This window comes from Anabrus simplex, chromosome X (assembly GCF_040414725.1).
Source record: "Anabrus simplex isolate iqAnaSimp1 chromosome X, ASM4041472v1, whole genome shotgun sequence".
Taxonomy (NCBI): Eukaryota; Metazoa; Arthropoda; class Insecta; order Orthoptera; family Tettigoniidae; genus Anabrus; species Anabrus simplex.
This window is the reverse complement of record NC_090279.1, coordinates 1,836,785-1,851,044: the sequence shown is the minus strand read 5'-3', so window position 1 is coordinate 1,851,044 and position 14,260 is coordinate 1,836,785.

The window sequence follows — 14,260 nt, the reverse complement described above, 5'->3', positions numbered from 1 at the left end:
AGTCTTATACGACCGGTAGCCCCTCCTGAATAGGATTTAAAATCGATATCCCGACATAGCCTACTCCTACCGAAGAAGCCAGCTTAACACCTCCATCCAACAAATGAATCACCCTCAAACACTCATTCTCGCTACTTCGGAAGATAGCGGGTTCGAACTGGAAGCCGTAAATGTTAGGCGAGGGACCTGCGCGATCGTCATAACATGATCTAGCTAGATGCCCTTCCCGACGGCATAAGTTACCAGGATTTGAATCGCGTACCCCGACTAGAAGAAGCCTGCACATAGCTTAACGCCTCCATCCGACAGATGAATCACCATCAACACTCTTGTACTCAAAAATCATTTTCGAAGGATCCTGCACAAGGTTTAACTCTCCCCCTATCAACAGCCCTTACTTAATGCTGGCTTTCTTGCACACCCCGCCTCACACCATAGTTTTACGACCGGCTGCCCTTCCTGACTAGGATTCTAAATCGCAAGAATTTGTTGAGTTGCCCTTCCTGACGCAAAACTAGCAGTATCTAGCCTCTTACATCATACAGTATAGTTTTCGACCGGTTGCCCTTCCTGACGTCAAAGAACTCGGATTAAGAATCTGTTTTGTTTTAAGACTAGTTGTCCTTCCTGACACAAAACTGGTAGTATCTAACCTCTCACATCATACGCTATTGTTTTCGACCGGTTGCCCTTCCTGACGTCAAAGAACTCGGATTAAGAATCTGTCGAGAATCAGGGGTTTTACAGCCGGATGCCCTTCCCGACTAAGATTTTAAATCGCAAGAATTTGTTTTAAGACTCAAGTCTTGTTATGTTTCTTTCGTAATCTGCAAGTCTAAACAAGCATATCGCTGCACACTCTTGCCTTCGCGATGCGTGTTCGATAATTGTTTTCAACCGGTTGCCCTTCCTGACGTCAAAGAACTCGGATTAAGAATCTGTCGAGAATCGGGGGTTTTACAGCTAGATTTTAAATCGCAGTATCACGAACTATTGTTTTACTGCTGGATGCCCTTCCTGACTAAGATTTTAAATCGCAAGAATTTGTTTTAAGACTCAAGTCTTGTTATGTTTCTTTCGTAATCTGCAAGTCTAAACAAGCATATCGCTGTACACTCTTGCCTTCACGATGCGTGTTCGATAATTGTTTTCAACCGGTTGCCCTTCCTGACGTCAAAGAACTCGGATTAAGAATCTATCGAGAATCGGGGGATATACAGCTAGATTTTAAATCGCAGTATCACGAACTATTGTTTTACTACCGGATGCCTTCCTGACTAAGATTTTAAATCGCAAGAATTTGTTTTAAGACTCAAGTCTTGTTATGTTTCTTTCGTAATCTGCAAGTCTAAACAAGCATATCGCTGTACACTCTTGCCTTCACGATGCGTATTCGATAATTGTTTTCAACCGGTTGCCCTTCCTGACGTCAAAGAACTCGGATTAAGAATCTGTCGAGAATCGGGGGTTTTACTGCTAGATTTTAAATCGCAGTATCACGAACTATTGTTTTACTACCGGATGCCCTTCCTGACTAAGATTTTAAATCGCAAGAATTTGTTTTAAGACTCAAGTCTTGTTATGTTTATTTCGTAATCTGCAAGTCTAAACAAGCATATCGCTGCACACTCTTGCCTTCGCGATGCGTGTTCGATAATTGTTTTCAACCGGTTGCCCTTCCTGACGTCAAAGAACTCGGATTAAGAATCTGTCGAGAATCGGCGGATATACAGCTAGATTTTAAATCGCAGTATCACGAACTATTGTTTTACTGCTGGATGCCCTTCCTGACTAAGATTTTAAATCGCAAGAATTTGTTTTAAGACTCAAGTCTTGTTATGTTTCTTTCGTAATCTGCAAGTCTAAACAAGCATATCGCTGCACACTCTTGCCTTCGCGATGCGTGTTCGATAATTGTTTTCAACCGGTTGCCCTTCCTGACGTCAAAGAACTGGGATTAAGAATCTGTCGAGAATCGGGGATTTACAGCTAGATGCTCGCCGGATACCCTTCCCGACGGCATAAGTTACCAGGATTTGAATCGCGGTATCCATCATTGTGTCTGACTTGCAAGCTCACGCGTATTTTTATTTTTTGCTGAGATATCATGCTACTTCCGTTCGCCAGCTAGAGCGGAAACTCGCAGTACTGCGTGTATTTCATCTTACAACTTGGAGGAGACAACATGTGTACATATAATTTATGATCTTTCACCCCCCCCCCTTAAAAAACATGTAAGTATCTCGGAACATTCTTATCCGTGTGTGTTGCAATTACTAAGCGAGTGAGCCGAGCGAGTTGGCTACGCAGTGTGCTTTCTTGATTTTCGTATGAGTGTATTCACAATTACTAAGCGTCTTAGCAGTGTGATGAACGAGTTAGCTACGCGGTATAGATTTTTTTATTTTCGTACTAAGCAAATCATTTGAAGTGTTAGTCTTGTTAGTTTCAATCTAAACAAAGGTATCCCCTAACATGTTGTACAGTGTTCGGTTCTACTTGTTTCGTGATCTGAACGCATCAATCAATGTTCTGATTACATGTTGTATCGAGTGCAGTGTTCAATTCTAGTCTTGTTATGTTTCAAGCTGATCTTCTTAGAACAAAGGTATCCCCTAACATGTTGTACAGTGTTCGGTTCTACTTGTTTCGTGATCTGAACACATCAATCATTGTTCTGATCGCATGTAACGACATCGAGTGCAGTGTTCAATTCTAGTCTTGTTATGTTTCAATCTAAACAAAGGTATCCCCTAACATGTTGTACAGCGTTCGATTCTACTTATGTAGTGTTCTGAACACACCAGACAATGTTTTAATCACATGTTGAAGTTAACGACATCGAGTACAGTGTTCGATTCTACTTATTTTGTGTTCTGAACACATCAATCAATCAATGTGCAGTGTTCAATTCTAGTCTTGTTATGTTTCAATCTAAACAAAGGTATCCCCTAATACAGCGTTCGATTCTACTTATGTAGTGTTCTGAACACACCACACAATGTTTTAATCACATGTTGTATCGAGTACAGTGTTCTGAACACATCAATCAATGTTCTGATCACATGTTGTATCGAGTACTGGCTGTCTCATAAGGAGCTATGTATAGCCGCCATCTTGCATCCGCCATCTTGCGCAAGCATCCTTAGGGCGTCTCTAGTCATGGATCCTTAAGCCGCCTCATAAGAGCAACCACCATCTCGCGCAAGCATCCCTCATAAGGAGCCTTGTATAACCGCCATCTTGCGCAAGCATCCCAAGGGCGTCTATGTATAGCGATCATCTTGCATAAGCACCTTTAAGGAGTCATGTATGGTCACCATCTTGTGCAATTAGCGTCGAGAGAGGACTGATGTAGAATTTTTCTTTTTAAATTATCCGCCACCACATAGAGTGTAGCACTGAGGTTTGCGATGTAAGATGGTGGATGACAGCTGCGCGTAGCACGTAGAATTTGCCGCCACCACATAGATGGCAGCACGGTGCTCTCTTGATTAAAGATGGCGGATGACAGCTAACAGAACTTTTCAAATTGCCCGCTACTACAGAGAGCAGCACGGTGCTCTGTTCATTAAAAGATGGCGGATGACAGGTGATGAAATTGCCTGCATGATAGCAGCACCGTGCTCTATTGATTAAAGATGGTGGATGATAGCTGTCATAAAAAGCACGTGGCTTTGTTTACTAAACAAGAGCACATAGATTTTTCAAATTGCCGCCACCACATTTCAAATGTATCTAGCTAAAGAGCGCAGCACTGAGGTTTGTGATGCAAGATGGCGGATGACAGCTGTCAAACAACCACGTGGCTATGTTTACCAAACAAGAGCATGTGGAATTTGCCGCCAGCACATTTCAAACTAAAGAGGGCAGCACTATGCTCTGTTGATTAAAGGTGGCGGATGGTAGCTGACAAAAAAGCACGTGAGTTTGTTTCCAAACAAGAGCACGTGGAATTTTTCAATTTGCCGCCACCACATTTCAAAGGTATCTAGCTAAAGATGGCAGCACGGTGCTCTCTTGATTAAAGATGGTGGATGATAGCTAACAGAACTTTTCAAATTGCCCGCTACTACATGCTTAAGGTAGTAGCCATAAAGAGGGCAGCACGGTGTTCTGTAGATTAAAGATGGCGGGTGATAGGTGATGAAATTGCCCGCATGATAGCAGCACGGTGCTCTGTTGATTAAAGATGGCGGATGACAGCTGTCAAAAAAGCACATGGCTTTGTTTCCAAACAAGAGCACGTGGAATTTACCGCCACCACATTTCAAACTAAAGAGGGCAGCATTGTGCTCTATAGATTAAAGATGGCAGATGACAGCTGTCAAAAAAGCATGTGAGTTTGTTTTCAAACAAGAGCACGTGGAATTTTTCAATTTGCCGCCACCACATAGAGGGTAGCACTGTTCTCTCTGGATTAAAGATGGCTGCTTGTCGAAAAGCATTTTTCAAATTATCCGCCACCACATTTCAAAGGTAAGTAGCTAAAGAGGGCAGCACTGTGCTCTATAGATTAAAGATGGCGGATGACAGCTGTCAAAAAAAGCACGTGACTGTCAAAAAGCACGTGGATTTGTTTATCTCGCGCTAGTGAGGTTAAGTTGGTAGCACTAAGGTTTAGGCCCGTCAAGATGGCAGCACTCCCGATGACAGGTGACGCAAGAGGGCAGCACAGTGCTCTGTGGTTTAAAGATGGCGGATGACAGCTGTCAAAAAAGCACGTGGCTTTGTTTACCTCATGCTAGTTAGGTTAAGTTGGTACCACTAAGGTTTAGGCCCGTCAAGATGGCAGTACTGAGGTTAGCGATGCGTTGTTGTCTGTCAAAAAGCACGTGGCTTTGTTTACAAATCTGTCAAAAAGCACGTGGCTGTCAAAAAGCACGTGGCTTTGTTTACCTCATGCTAGTGAGGTTAAGTTGGCACTACTGAGGTTTAGGCCCGTCAAGATGGCAGTACTGAGGTTAGCGATGCGTTGTTGTCTGTCAAAAAGCACGTGGCTGTCAAAAACACGTGGCTTTGTTTACCTCACGCTAGTTAGGTTAAGTTGGCACTAGTGAGGTTTAGGCCCGTCAAGATGGCAGCAGTGAGGTTAGCGATGCGTTGTTGCCGATGACAGCTGTCAAAAAGCACGTGGCTTTGTTTACAAATTCAAATCTCGCGCCAAAATTCAAATTTCCCGCCAAAATTCAAATTTCCCGCGGGCGGCGGCGGCGGAGGCGGAGGCGGCGGCGGAGGAGGAGGCGGGCGGAGGCGTGCGGCGGCGGAGGTGCCGCAGAACTGTCCAATTATACTACTAATAAGATACCTCGATAGTTGTTGCAATTCTTCCTGTTCCCTTGCTTATAGAAAGGTGCAATTAATCAGGTGCGATTTCTCTGAGCATGCTACGCTTGCTGCGCAAGCGCAATATTTTTCTAAAGCAGGCGAGCTAAAAAAAATTACAATATGTACCGTATCTGTAATAGATCTGCATTATACAAACCGCGTGTTGCATATATCTTGGCGAGTCCAGCGAGGCTTGCTCGTGCCTTAAGGGCTTCAGCGGAGCTGTCTACAGAGCGAGAAATGTATGCGCGCGCAAGTTTCTTCTCTCCAAGGCCGGTTGCAAGCTGTAACGTTTGTAATGAGTAGTTGGAGCATTATACAAACCGCGTTTTGCATATATCTTGGCGAGTCCAGCGAGGCTTGCTCGTGCCTTAAGAGCTTCAGCGGAGCTGTCGACACAGCGAGAAATGTATGCGCGCGCAGGTTTCTTCTCTCCAAGGCCGGTTGCAAGCTGTTACGTTTGTAATGTGTAGTTGGAAGCTCTGGTCTGAGAGCCACAGAGCTAGTGTGCTGTGTCAGTGAGTAGTGTACTGTAAGTTCCTGATCACCTATTCTAAATTATTTGACGTGCTGCAATGGGTTCCGAACCGTGCATTATTGACAGCTTGTTATCAAATCCATTTTTTCGGAGGAATATCCAAGAGAAAACAGACAGTATTAAGAATGGCAGGCCCTGTCCGGCGCTGCCAGATTTAAAGACACAGCACAGGGAGAAAAATAGAGAATATGTACGTTCGTTCTCTGTATCTCAATATAATAATACGCACTGGTTGACAGGGTCCAAGAAACTGAATAGACTGTTTTGCTGGCCGTGTTTACTATTTTCTGCTGATAACGGTGTATGGTGTAAAAGTGGCTTTGACAATTTGAACACCCTGACACTGTCCATTACAAGACATGAGAAATCTGCAAACCATATGAAGTGTTTCTTGCAGTTAAGTAGCTTTGGGCGTACAAGGATCGACCACCAGCTGGATGAACAGAAACGCATCAGTGACCAACTTCATAATGAAAAGGTAAAGAAAAATCGTGACATACTTAAACGACTGATCGGTGCAGTGTGTTTCTTAACAAAACAGGAACTACCATTTCGCGGACATGACGAGTCTGCAACTTCCGTAAACAGAGGAAATTACATCGAACTTCTACAAATTATAAGTGAATATGATCCTCTTCTGGCAGCTCATCTGAAAGACTCCACCATTTTTAGAGGGACGTCGTCTGCAATCCAAAATGACTTAATAGCAGAAATAAGTTCAGTAATTGTGAGAAGAATAAAGGAGGAGCTCAAACAAGCAACTTTTGTGGCAATGATGTTGGACGAAACGTCCGATATCATTAAGTCACAACTCTCTACTTTACTCCGTTTTGTAGATGAAAGTGGTGAAATTCAAGAGAGGTTTCTTGGTTTTGCTGACGTTAGTAAAGACCGTACTGCTGGAGCCCTCTTAAATCATGTTCGTGCTGTTTTAAAAGAGTTCAGTTGTGAGGAAAAGATTGTGGCTCAAACGTATGACGGTGCTGCTGTCTTAGCCGGTCATGTGAATGGGCTTAATAAACTACTTCAAGACCAGTATCAATATGCGACATTTGTGCATTGTTTTAGCCACCTATTGAATTTAACACTACAGCAGTCTACTTCAAAAATCAAAGAATGTACAATTTTCTTCCAAATAATGTCGGGACTTGCTGCTTTTTTTTCAAAGTCTACAAAGAGAACAGCTGCTCTTCGAGATTTTGTTCAGAAGAAGTTGCCAACAGTAGCACCAACGAGATGGAATTTTGCTTCACGTCTTATTAATACTGTGAAGGAATATTGTGATACGCTGGTGAAATTCTTTCAACATGTACAGGATACTTCAGACGACTGGGATGAAGACACTACATTGAAAGCATAAGGATTTTTGTTCTTCTTACTTAAGTTCAACACTAGATTTCTGCTGGCAGTGTTCTCCAAGATTTTTTCATTCTCCAATAGTGTGTTCAGTATTTTACAAACAAAAAGTCTGGATATTCAGTACTGTGGCAAGAAGGTTGAGGAGCTCTTTTTAAATATCCAGTCAATGAGAGATGAAGATTTTGATAGTTTGTATGGACATGTTGATACTGAAATTGATGTTTATGGAGGACAGCCGTGCTCTAAAAATTGAAGAATTAGTGATGAACCAGAAAAATCAAAATCAAAACGTCTATTCAATGAAATTATTGACAATGTACTTGTCTAAATAGGAGAGCGTTTTAAATGCATAAAGAAATTTTTGTTCTTCTCGCTGTTGGATTGTGATTTGTTTGAGAAGCACAGAAATAGGTTTCCAGACAGTGATGTTACTGCCCTAGAAAAGACCTATGGGTCATTTTTTAACGTTGTTCGCTTAAAAACCGAATTAAGTGTGATGTATTCATCTTCTGATTTTAAAGAGAATGTTTCAGACTTAATGCAGATTATGCATACTAATAAATTGTACATGGGTATGCCAGAAATTTTCAAGCTCATCAAACTTGTAGCAACAATTCCTACTATTACATCCTCTGCAGAACTTTTTTTTTTCAAGACTGAGACGCATTAATACATATTTCAGATCGACTCAAGGTCAGGAGAGGCTATCATCATTAGCTACGTTGTCGATTGAAAAAGGATTGCTTGCAAAAATTAGATTACAGTCCTCTTTCTATGATGAAGTTATTGATGGTTTTGTAAAGAGAAGCCGCAAAGTAGAGTTTGTTTTCAAGTAGGAAGATCTAATAAATAGTTGCAATTTTTCTGTGTACAGAGTTTGACGTCTACTTGTTTAAATTATATAATCACTGGCTTGTCATGATTTGTTAATAATTATAAAATGTGTCTGATTTTTATTCTTTTGGCCATTCTTGAAGGTGTGACGTAACCAGTTTGAATGCAGGTTCATGTAACCGATGATTAAAATGTTCATGTGATTTAGCGATTATTGGGTTTATAAATTTTATTCATTCAGAACTATGCATGTCCCACCCCACCATCTTTCACGAATAGAAGAGCAAGCCTGACTTTTATGACCAGCATTCGCGCCTGCAATTAATGCATGTGTCCAAACTGAAGGTACCTCACCAACACTCGGTTCTAATCTTAGGTACCACCGGTATTCTATGAAGCAATTTCATCCCTGCCTTGCCACTATACTTCACTACATCAGGTCTAATTTCACCTATCCCTGCTGCTTTATGACAATGGAGTTTATTTACCATCCTTTCCACTTCCTCAAGCGTAATTTCACCCCATCATTTTCTTCCTCCCCATGAGCTTGGTTGTTCGCGACACCACCAGGAAGATTTCCTTTTACGTTGAGACGATTTTCAAAATATTCCTTCACCTGTCCTGTGGTTCCCTGGGATCTATTATGAGTTCACCTGAATTAACCAAAACACTGCTCATTTCCTTTTTCCTTCATTTCCCAAGATTATGAATTTCTGCCCAGAAAGGTTTCTCTGATGCTTTAAAAAGCCTTTCTAGGTGATTACCAAAATCTTCCCACGACTTCATTTTGGATTCAACGACTATTTCTTTCTCTCTGTTTCATTCTTCTGCGTACAATTCAATGTCTGCATCGGCCCTTGCTTGGAGCCATTTCTGAAAAGCCTTCTTTTTACGTTTAGAAGCTGCTGTCACCTCATCATTCCACCAAGATGTTCGCCTTTGCCCATCTTTACACACAGTCGTTCCTAGTCATTCCCTTGTTGTTTCTACTACAGCATCCCCGTATACCACATATTCTCTTTCTATACCAGTAACCTGCTTACTGTCCACTGTTCGAAACTTGTCACTAATAATATCCATGTAGGCCTACTTCTGTCTAAATTCCTCGTCCTGGAGATTTTCTACACTTATCCCTTTGCAGACAGATTTCACTTTCTCTGTCCTAGGCCACTGAGATACTCGTACTTACTACAGATCAGACCGTGCTCTGTATAACAGAAAAGTCACCTAAAAACTCGTACATTCCTAACAGACTTCCTGAATTTGAAGTCGGTTAATATATAGTCTACGTTATGAAACTGGTACCCCTAGCATTCCACGTGTAGCGGTGAGTAGCCTTATGCTTGAAGAATGTAGTCGTAACTGCTAAACACATACCAGCACAGAAGTCCAGCAAACGCTTCCCTTTCCCATTAGCTTCCATGTCTTCCCCATATTTACCAATCGCCCCTTCGAATACTTCAGTTCTCTTTCCAACTCTCGCATTGGTATCGCCCATCAGCACTATCCTGTCTTTGCTGTTGACCCTGACTGCGATGTCACTCAATGTTGCATAAAACTTGTCAACTTCATCCTCATCTCCACCCTCACATGGTGAATAAATTGAGACAATTCTCGTCCTAATTCCTCCAACTGCCTAATCTACCCACAACGTTTGCTCATTTACGTGCCTAACAGAAACTACGCTGCGTACAATAGTATTCCTGATAAACTGTCCTACCCGATACTCTGACTTTCACCTTTTTAACACATATCAAGTATACTTTATAATCTCCTGTCTCTTCCTCGTTATTACTTCTTACCCTTAATTTCACTTACACCTAGTACATCCAGATGCATCCTCTTTTCTGACTCAGCCTGTTCTACTTTCTTTTTTCCGTAGCTCCCCATCGAATTCCATTTTTTACAAAGTTGTTTCCAAGGAGAACCTCGCCTGTCAAGTGAGAGTGGGTCACCATTACTCCCATAGGTCCGAGGCTTTCTTAAAACGTACTGAACATGGTAAATCCATGAAGCAGGATGTCACCGTACTTACACATAGTCCTGGAGAGCATTTTTCCTCTAACGGGTTAGGGACCACCGGTGGATTGTGTAGTCCTAGCCGCATGAGCGAATTAAGGGCCATTATACAGAATATCTCTGAGGACCCACTCCTGTTCCGTAGCAACTGGTATCCCGACACTCAGGACCACTTACTAGGCCACTCAGCTGTTGCCCTTGGTTCACGAACTAGAACGTGACTACAGTAGCGTACACCATGAACCATCTAATATTATTATTCCGGAAATATCGTGCATCACAGAGGTGTAAGAAGGTGTTGTGCTGAATGGATGGACAAGGAATTGACAAGAGCATAATTTAATGCCCAAAATTTTGAAATTGTATTCCTTCCGTCTTGAACTCTTATTTAAAATTTGGTAAATAGAAGATCTAAAAAAAGCAATAACAATATAAAAATGAACTCGTTAGTTCCAACAACAACGAAATAAAGTCCAAAATCAGGTACAAAAGTAGAGATAATTATCAGGATGATAATATACGATGGATGAGTATTATTAGCTCTGAAACAGTTATACTATTTTATAAGAGAAGGTTTGCTCCATTAACTTCCATAGCCTAAGAGTCTGAGCTCCAAACTCAGAGGCATAACTTTCTTATAGCGCAGAAGGTTATACAATGGCAATCTTCAAATCAGGTATTTACAGTCACTTCCGCTCTATTGTTTTTTTTTTTTTCGGAAACATAAACAGGGGCGATGAGTGCCCATAATAAATGGCTATGATGTAAAAAGGTAAAGGTTGATAAAGATCGGGGGAAAACAAAATCCACGAGGGCGAAAAACCTGCGCTCCTTGTAGAAAACTCTTAAAAGCTTAAGTGGGCTTATGGCCCCAACATACAGAGGCTAAGCGTATTGTGCGCCGGGGAGACTAAATGATAAACATTAAATACCAAAATCTGTAAATAATTTTAGGGGATAAGAAACTTTAGTCACCCCATACCGAGATGAACGGTAGTCAACAGAGGGTAATCACTCTTGTCCCCTTACATTATGTATTTCCATGTAGGGAATAAAACAGATTACTTAGATTGGCGACATTTTTTACATTTAAACAGCAGAGTTTAGTAATGTACATGAAATAAAAGAGTTTTGAATCATTTCATATGTTAAGAAAATTCTGCCATTACCTTGAGTTGCTGGGCCTTTGAACGCCGACTGCGTCCTCTGCCACTTTAGTATACGCCGCACACAATAAACTGGAGCCATGATCATGACAATACGGCCTTAAAGCGCTCAGCTTTTATAGTATCTGGAGGGGAAGTTCCAGAACTCTTTACAGATAGGCTGGATGCTTGCACACACCCCAAAACAAAATTTATTTGGCTAGAGAAAGTATACACAAATTATCTTTAATCCCGGCGGAGAGGACAATTAGGCCGATGGTAGAGACATCTAAGAGATGAAAATCCAAGTGTATTGCATAACATTAATTCAAGTTCAATTACATAGATATCCTTACAGAAGGCAAGCAGTCTGACTGCACGGAGAAGGTGCACCCCCGGTACAGACCGCCACTCCCTAAGGTTTTGCCACGGTATGAACAGCTTTGAAATCTTGAATCTTGCCGTACATAATTTTTGATAAAACATATATAAGTTGGATTATCAGTTGATAGATAGGCCTTTCATGTTTAGTTGTTGAAGTAAAGTAGTTTAGATAGTGTTTGCGAAGTACTAGAAGTTCGGGGTGTTGCGCCCAGAGTCGACAGCAAGAGCGGCCGCCGATGACGATGTCAGGATGGGGTCGCCCGGGCCCCCAAGGTACCCTCAGATATCATCCTCCCGTATATTTTTTGAGGAGCAACCAAGGCGATGGTCACAAAGTACCAAGTAGCATTGTTCGGGCCAAATATAGAGTGGGCGGTTGGAGTTCAGCATCAAAGCCACTCCAGAGGATGATATTCCCAAAGGAGTCAGTTTGGACGGAGTCTCGGCCGGAACGAGGCGGGTCCATACCCCGCGCCGGTATCTCTCGCTCATTGACACGACGTGGCCTCAGGTGAAAATATGGCACTGTAGTATTGATTTTTGGGGCAACTGTAACTTACTCACAGAGAGTGTTACATGTGGTGCAGGTACGGTTGGCGACTTTGGAGGAATAGTGCACGGAGTTTCTGACACAGGTTTGGAGGCAGGGTCCTTAGTGGCAGAATAATAATGAGATCATTGAAGGGAAGGTTTATAAAAAAGGATTTCAACAAAAAACGAAATTTAAGTTATAATGTTACTTAAATACATACAATATTTCACAGCCAACAGGGGTAGCAAGACTCCTTATTCTAACTTGATTATATAAAACTTAAACTAATAAGATGCTAAGGAAGGAAATATAATGAAATCAACAACATCATCCCTTGGTGGCATATACTGAAGAAGCAAATGCCTTTACACAGGTTTTACTGGACACAGGTGTAGCTCAAAAATCTTTTCATTTCATTGACAGGAGTAAGGAAATCAAGCCTAATGCAGGGTTAATGAAATCTGAGGGCAAGCTTGCCCGCGGAAACAAAGTTTTTAACCATTACCTGATCTCCAATTTTTTACTTTTGGTCTTTGTCCACGGTCATACCTCATTTTTACTTTCCGGTGAGAGGTCTTAAGATTATTTCTAGCTTTTCCCCATAAATCTCGGATATTCTCTGGATCTATTGTCTGTGGCAAAATCTCATTGGTCGACTACGAATTTGACAAGTCAGTATTTGGGACAAACTTAAACATAAGATAAATTGGAGAAACTTGTGCTATTTATGAATGGCCGAGTTAAATGCTAATGATAACCAGTGTAAGGAAGTGTCCCTTTGGGAATGATCTTCGTGGTGAAAAGCAATAAGGGCAGGTCGAGGATTATGATTAACCCGCTCAGCTAGGGATGGTTGTGGGTGGTGCGCAGACGTCGTGACATGCGAGATAGAGAGATCGAAACAGAACATACGAAATCAATTACAGGGGAACGGCTTAGCGTTATCAGGAACAACATATTGACAGGGTCCAAAAGACGACAAAACAGAACTGAGGCAAGAAATAGTAAACTGAGTAGTGGCAAGCCTAGTCGGAAACAGCCATAAAAACCGGGTAAAACCACCCACAACACACAAGAATGAATTTAATCCCATTCCCTTTATATTGGGGAAGGGTGTGACGTAATCCATGTGCAATCGTCCATAGGGCGAGATGCTTGGTGTGAGGACAATAGTCTTTAATTAGCTGACAACGTGGGCTTGCTAATCAAACAAGACTTACATGCCTTAACCAGTTCGCTAATCTCGCCATCCATGCTCTTCCAGATAAACGTCCCTCTTATCTTCTCTCTGGTTTTATAGATGAATAGATTTCCCCTAATGCGATCTCATGGTAATACTTCAAAATCATAGGTACTAGCACTGCTGGAACGACAATTTTTGTCTTCTGATCGTGCCTCGAAGGGCCACACAGATCTCCATTCCTCAAAACATAAGAGACGACATGTTCCCCAGAAGAAAGGGTTTCCATAATAGGAGCATGCACCGTGTCTCCACGCTGGCATTTGGCTATATCGTCAAATAACAAAAAGGCACTAGTCAAAAGTGCACTTATGCAATTGGTTTGAAAATAGAAGGGGAACGTCTTTCCCCGGATCAACAGAATTAGAATCGCCGGAAAACATTCGGCTTAAGCCACTGCGACTTCGTTCTCCGACACTCGAATGTGTAGCACGTCAAACTGAAAAGCTGAAACCCTAGTCGCCCAACGGGTGATGCGTCCGGTACAACGGGGCCTAGGAAAAATCCAGCTCAGAGCCTGATCGTCGGTCTCCAATTAAAATTTAACGTGCTCAAGGTAGAGGCGGAATTTTTCGAAGGCAAATCAGACGGCCAGTCTTTTCAACTCATATATAGAGTACTTGGTCTCTTGAGGTGACAATGTTCCAGGCGCGTTGTTAGTTGGGCGCTTTTCGATTTCATATTCCTGAAGAAGAACCGCCGCACTGCAGATAAAGCGGTGTCTGCCTGTAAAGTTAACTTCCTTGAGAAATCTGGCATTGCCGAGACCGGGGCGTTACACAGAGCTGATTTCAGATCCTCAAACGCAGCTTGCTGTGATGTCCCCAATTCAAACTGGGCACCTTTCCTGCGGAGAAAGTTTAGGGGTGCCTTCCTACTAG